This window comes from Schistocerca piceifrons, chromosome 4 (genome assembly GCF_021461385.2).
Source record: "Schistocerca piceifrons isolate TAMUIC-IGC-003096 chromosome 4, iqSchPice1.1, whole genome shotgun sequence".
Lineage (NCBI taxonomy): Eukaryota > Metazoa > Arthropoda > Insecta > Orthoptera > Acrididae > Schistocerca > Schistocerca piceifrons.
The window spans coordinates 521986694-521993137 of NC_060141.1; positions in this window are offsets into that span (position 1 = coordinate 521986694).

Genomic DNA, 6444 nt, shown 5'->3' on the forward strand with positions numbered 1-6444 from the left:
TTCGAGGAGACTGACTAGAGGAAAGAGTTGTTATGGAAGTGAAATGAGATTGGTAATAAGGTTTATATGTATGGACGCATTGAAGAGGTATTATTGAGGTATTATTGAGATTGTGTGAAGTTGAAGATTATTGGAGTTTTGGTGGATAAGAGGTAAAGTAAGTGAGGAGCACATATTGGCAATAAGGTTTATATGTATCGACGTATTGAAGAGGTATTATTGAGGTATTATTGAGATTGTGTGAAGCTGATGATTATTGGAATTTTGGTGGATAAGAGGTAAAGTAAGTGAGATGCATATTTTTTTTGTTGGTCTTATGGAACAAGGAGGATGAAGATAGCAGACTAGAACACTAAAGTAGAAGGAAGATAGTCTATACACACACTTTGTTAAATCACTAAGCAGTATATACTTTTTTTTTGAAGAGAGGAAATATTTGCATATCTTGGCTCACTGACAGTTGTTCAACAACAGTACATTTGATCTGGCTTGGCAAACGTTGGTCTTGACATGATGACTATGACGTTGACCTAACTATTATTGACTGTTATACATTGCTGCCACTACTACTTGATACACATGATGAACATCAGATTTTGACAGAATTACATTTACACAGTTAACACCATTCAATTACACAGTAGTACTTAATGTGGATGAAAGATGAATGAGTGTGTTTTGTGTGTTTTCCTTTCCTAATCCTACCCACCTATCTCGTAGATATTATTTTATTAGTTTCTTGTGGCTTGCACTGACACCCATAAATATTATAGGTTTACTGATATTTGAGTATTTGTAATAGTTAATATGAAAATTATCTGACATCATTTGTGTGTTTGTTATGATTTGTATGTTTAGTGTAAAAGCATTTGTATGTGTATTCAAACTATTGTTCATGCCTGAACTGTCTGATTAGTGATGGTAAATATTATGAACTGTTACCTGCACTTTTCAACATGATGTGTGACACTTAGAAATGTTTAATTTCTGCTGATGAACTGTGTGATCAGTGATAGTGAATATTATGGACTGTTACTTGTACTTTATCTACATGATTGGTGTCACTAGGACATGTTTAGTTTCTGCTGATGAACAGTGTGATTAGTGATAGTGAATATCATGGACTGCTCTCTGCACCTACTCAACATTGCTGGGTGCCACTAATGGAACTACTTCTACTGAAATGTTGTCACTTGTTGGTGTCTGCACCAGCTCAGTATTGCTGGGTGCCACTAATGGAACTACTTCTACTGAAATGATGTCACTTGTTGGTGTCTGCACCTGCTCAGTATTGCTGGGTGCCACTAATGGAACTACTTCTACTGAAATGATGTCACTTGTTGGTGTCTGCACCTGCTCAGTATTGCTGGGTGCCACTAATGGAACTACTTCTACTGCACCTGTCTGCACCTGCTCTCAACATTGCTGGGTGCAACTGATGGACTACTTCTACTGAAATGATGTCACTTGTTGGTGTCTGCACCTGCTCAACATTGCTGGGTGCAACTGATGGACTGCTTCTACTGAAATAATGTCACTTGTTGCTGTCTGCACCTGCTCAACACTACTGGGTGCCACTGATGGACTGCCTTTTACTGAAATAATGTGACTTGTTGCTGTGTGTACCTGCTCAACATTGCTGGGTGCAACTGATGGACTGCTTCTACTGAAATAATGTCATTTGTTGCTGTCTGCACCTGCTCAACACTACTGGGTGCCACTGATGGACTGCCTTTTACTGAAATAATGTGACTTGTTGCTGTGTGTACCTGCTCAACATTGCTGGGTGCAACTGATGGACTGCTTCTGCTGAAATGATGTCACTTGTTGGTGTCTGCACCTGCTCAGTATTGCTGGGTGCCACTAATGGAACTACTTCTACTGCACCTGTCTGCACCTGCTCTCAACATTGCTGGGTGCAACTGATGGACTACTTCTACTAAAATGATGTCACATGTTGGTGTCTTTTTTTGTATAAACTAATCATTGAAAGCATTTTATGTGAACATTTGTATAAACTGATTTTTTGTGTATTGTGTAAACTATTATGTAGAGCCACATGTATGAAAAAATTTGTATTGCTTACTGTATTTCATATATTAGGTTATTGAAAGGTCAGTGCAAAGCCAAAATTTTAACTAATTATGTGATATTTAGGTATTAAGATTATCTTTTATTTTTGTCTGTATTTTTGTTGACGAATTTGGTGGTATTTTCACCACCAATGCTGGCAAAAATACCATCAAATTCTGGCCTGTGGAGGAGGGACATATGAAAGGTGGCTACACTGTGCCACTGCGCCACAGATTGCGCCAAAGAGTACTATTAAGCCGCCTCCACAGTGCTTGTTGAGAGCTCGTAGAGTCAGTGCCTGTTAAGAACTCGTAGAAGTTAGTGTCTGTTGGGAACTCGTGGGGGTCAGTGCTTGGAGAGAGCTCGTGGTAGTCAGTGCCTGTTAAGAACTCGTAGAAGGCAGTGCGTGGGCAGAGCTCGTAGAAGACAGTTTGTGTTGAGATGTGCTAGTGGGCAAGGCTTGTCGAGATGTTGTAGTAAGGAGTGTTTGTTCCATGTTTTATCCAGTTATTTGATGGGAGAGATAGCAGATGTTATTGTAATGATCAGAGTGCATTTCGTCAATATATATATGAAGGTAAAAACCACAATGTTCTCTTATTATTTGTGTGTCTGAAATAATGCGTCATTACAGGTTCAGTCAACAAAGCATCTGGCTTGTGTTCTTGTATTAGAGTGAATTCTGGTTTTCTTGCGTAATTATAGTTTTTCTAATTTTCTTTAATCACGTCAGTATAATTGGTATTTAATAATTCTTGTCTTGTTGGAGAAGAACCGTGCCAGATGTGTACGTTGAACACACTCCCACATACAGAACAGTTACTCTTGTGCTTATTGGTTTTGTAGGTTTTATAGTTGCTGGGGACTTAATTAACTGTGTTTACGAAAATTTTCTTTCATTGTTTGTTGCAGTCAGATTGCGTAATAATTCTAGTCAGGGCCAACCGTTTACGAGAATAGCGTAATCGGACAGACAGCTACTAAAAAAAAAAAAAAGTATTTTCAATAATATTTAATTAAGCCCCCATGCAAGTGTTAACTGTGTAAATGCAATTCTGTTCAAAATTTTATGTTCAACTTGTGTATCAAGTAGTAGTGGCAGCAATGTATAACAGTCAATAATAGTTAGTCAACGTCGTAGTCATCATGTCAAGACCAATGTTTGCCAAGCCATATCAAATGTACAGTTGCTGAACAACTGTCAGTGTGCCAAGAAGTGCAATTACTTCCTCTCTCCAAAAAAAAGTATATACTGCTTAGTGATTTAACAAAGTGTGTGTGTAGACAATCTTCCTTCTACTTGAGTGTTCTAGTCTGCCATCTTCATCCTCCTTGTTCCATATTAACCAACAAAAAAAATATGCTCCTCACCTACTTTACCTCTTATCCACCAAAACTCCAATAATCATTATCATCACATAATCTTGATACTTCAATAATACCTCTTACGTCGATACATATAAACCTTATCATCAATATCATTTACCATACCTCTTGCCCACCAAAACTCCAATAATCATCAACTTCACACAATCTCAATACCTCAATAATACCTCTTCAATACGTCGATACATATAAACCTTATTACCAATATCATTTCACTTCCATAACAACTCTTTCCGCTAGTCAGTCTCCTCGAACAAGTACAGATAAAATCCTAGTGCAAACATCAATTCATCATCCCATACAATCCGAAGACACAATGTCCACACTCAACCTCTGTGTAGTCCACCTGAGCCAAATCTTCTACTCATTATGAATTATAAAATACATTTTGGTTACCTTGTCCGTCATTAAATAAAAGAAATGCATACATGACCTCTAACAGCCTTTAGTTTGAAGAACTTTCAGTAAGTAAGTACGATTACGGAGTGTGAATGATCATAATATTTCACAGTGTGTACACCACTTCAAGAATAATGGCCAAACAGAAGCAAACATGTGGAGTATTTCTTGTGTCAAGTGTCACTTGCTATTTCAATTGCTCACGAAGAATGCAGTGTAATAACTGTCAATGGTCTAAACCCAGTGTTAGTATGTCATGTCGTTAGCTTCCTTCCTATTAGCATAAATTTATACAGCTTCCATAAAACCTCCAGCTCATGGCAGTTCATTTTCTTATCTTAAAATATAAGGCACTGAGCGTAAGCAAAACATGAAATAGCGAGTAAATATTCCAGCAGAGAACAGAATGTCAACAAGTGGATGCAGCACAATCTCTACAACGAGGCTCTGCCAAGCGAACAATCTATAATTTATACCATACTGTAAGCTAAACTCTATGTTCGTACACCGCATATCAGCATTTCTATATACCAAAATAAAGAGTAGTTATGACAACAAAACAGAAATGTGTAAATATGCAATCCATATTCAAAGCAGCAAATATGTATCTTACATAGTAAACAGGTCATTAGCATCATATCAGCATAAGCAAATAAATGTTCATATGTAATCTTAATAAGTAAACATGAAGGCGCAAGCAGATACATCACAAAGTATAACCTACATACATAATCATATCAGCACAATTAATCATGTGACAATTATAATTTAAATAAATAAGCACATCAGGCACATAAAAGAAAGTATGACATCAGTGAAAAAGCATAGCAGCCAAGCGATGCATAATATACATACGTAACAACCCTGTTCATTAATCAATCATTGTCAAAATCAGTTAATGTACGCAAGCACGTAGCTTCACAAGTAAATTCATAGAACATGAAATTTAGCACAAAGTATGAATCGCGTAATCGCGAGCAGCAAATTACGTCTAAAGTACGTACCTAAGTGGAAATATGTTACCTGAAAAATAAACTCAATTAATAGTTACCTTTTTAGTTTATTACTTTCTTCTCCGAAATTACATTCTTCCTGAAAATTTCTCGATAGCAAGTCCTCTTAACTTTGGACACACACAGAATTTACCTGAAGTTCTAAAATATTTTATACAACCGTATCCTGAAAAATACTGAACGTTAATAACATAATTTATCAAGTCACTATAGCTTTATACTGAATTTATTCGGAGAAATTACACTGTGTATTTGTTTACGGCTGTCGATCAGCTGTAGGCGCGTGACGTAGGAAGTGATTGTTTGCGGTCAACGACTGCCTTGTGCGCTGCGCAGACTTGACTGTTGCTTTGAGTATGTGCCGCCGCCGGAACACGGCGCGGTATCCTTGTATTCTCTGCATGTTTACGTATAACTGCTGGTTTCTCGAAAGTATGTGATTCCACAAAAATTTTAACGTTAGATATATGATGTATTCCCTTAGAGCGCCCAGATTTAAGAGTTTCTACTTCGACAGTGTTATCATGAATGATTTTGCGAACCCTATATGGACGGTTATAAAGCAGAAAAAATTTGCGACACAAGCCTTTTCCTTTGTGAGACAAACGGTGAGACTTAATTAACACCTTTTGACCAACTGACAAAGTTTTTAAACGACCAGGACGTTTAGCTGATTTCTCTCTTCTAGCAGCCGCAAATGCAATATTTCGTAGAGGCAGGTTGACAACTTCAGAATGCCGCAGTTTTCGTGAAGGCGGAAAAGGAACGATTTCAGAAATGCGATTTGTCGGTACTTTATTCTTTAATATCAATAGAGGCGGTAAAGAAGTTGAATCATTAGGGAGTTCATTCAGAATGTTTTGAAAAATATGAAGATACTGATCCCAAGTTCTGTGATTCTGATGACAATAAAGTCGTCACAATTTATTGATTTCCTTCATCAATCTCTCTGAAGCGTTAGATTGAGGGTGAAAAAGTGAAATGAAAATTGATTTAATCTTAGGACGCCGTAGAGTACGAAGCCAAATTTTGGAGCGAAACTGTAATCCATTATCTGATATACCTTATCAACATGACCCACTTCTTTAATAAAATGTTTGATGAAAGCGTTAGATACTGAACGAGCTGTTGCTTTGCGTAAAGGTGTAAAACACACATTTTTGATGTCAATTCCACTGCTACTAAAATGTACGCAAAACCATTAGTAGAACGAACCACTGGACCGAACAAATCGACTGCAGCCATCTCCTTTAATTTCGCTGGAATGATTGGAAACAACGGTGCTCTGTGAGAAATAGTTGGTGGCTTAGCCTTTTGACGTAATTTGCATTTGGCAAGAACAGATCGGCAATAGTTTTCTGCACTACAACGCCGTTATCTTCTATCTCTCTCTTTGTATGATGACTCCGTCGCCAAACAAAAATCTTTAGATAAATCCGGATGTGAAAGAAGTGGAGCAGCAACTAAAGCATCACGAAGTTGTTCAAATTCTTTCCAGATAGTTCACATAAACGAGGTGTGGCCAAATTGTCCAATCTAACAAAGGGTCTAAGAAAATTACAGACACCAAGGA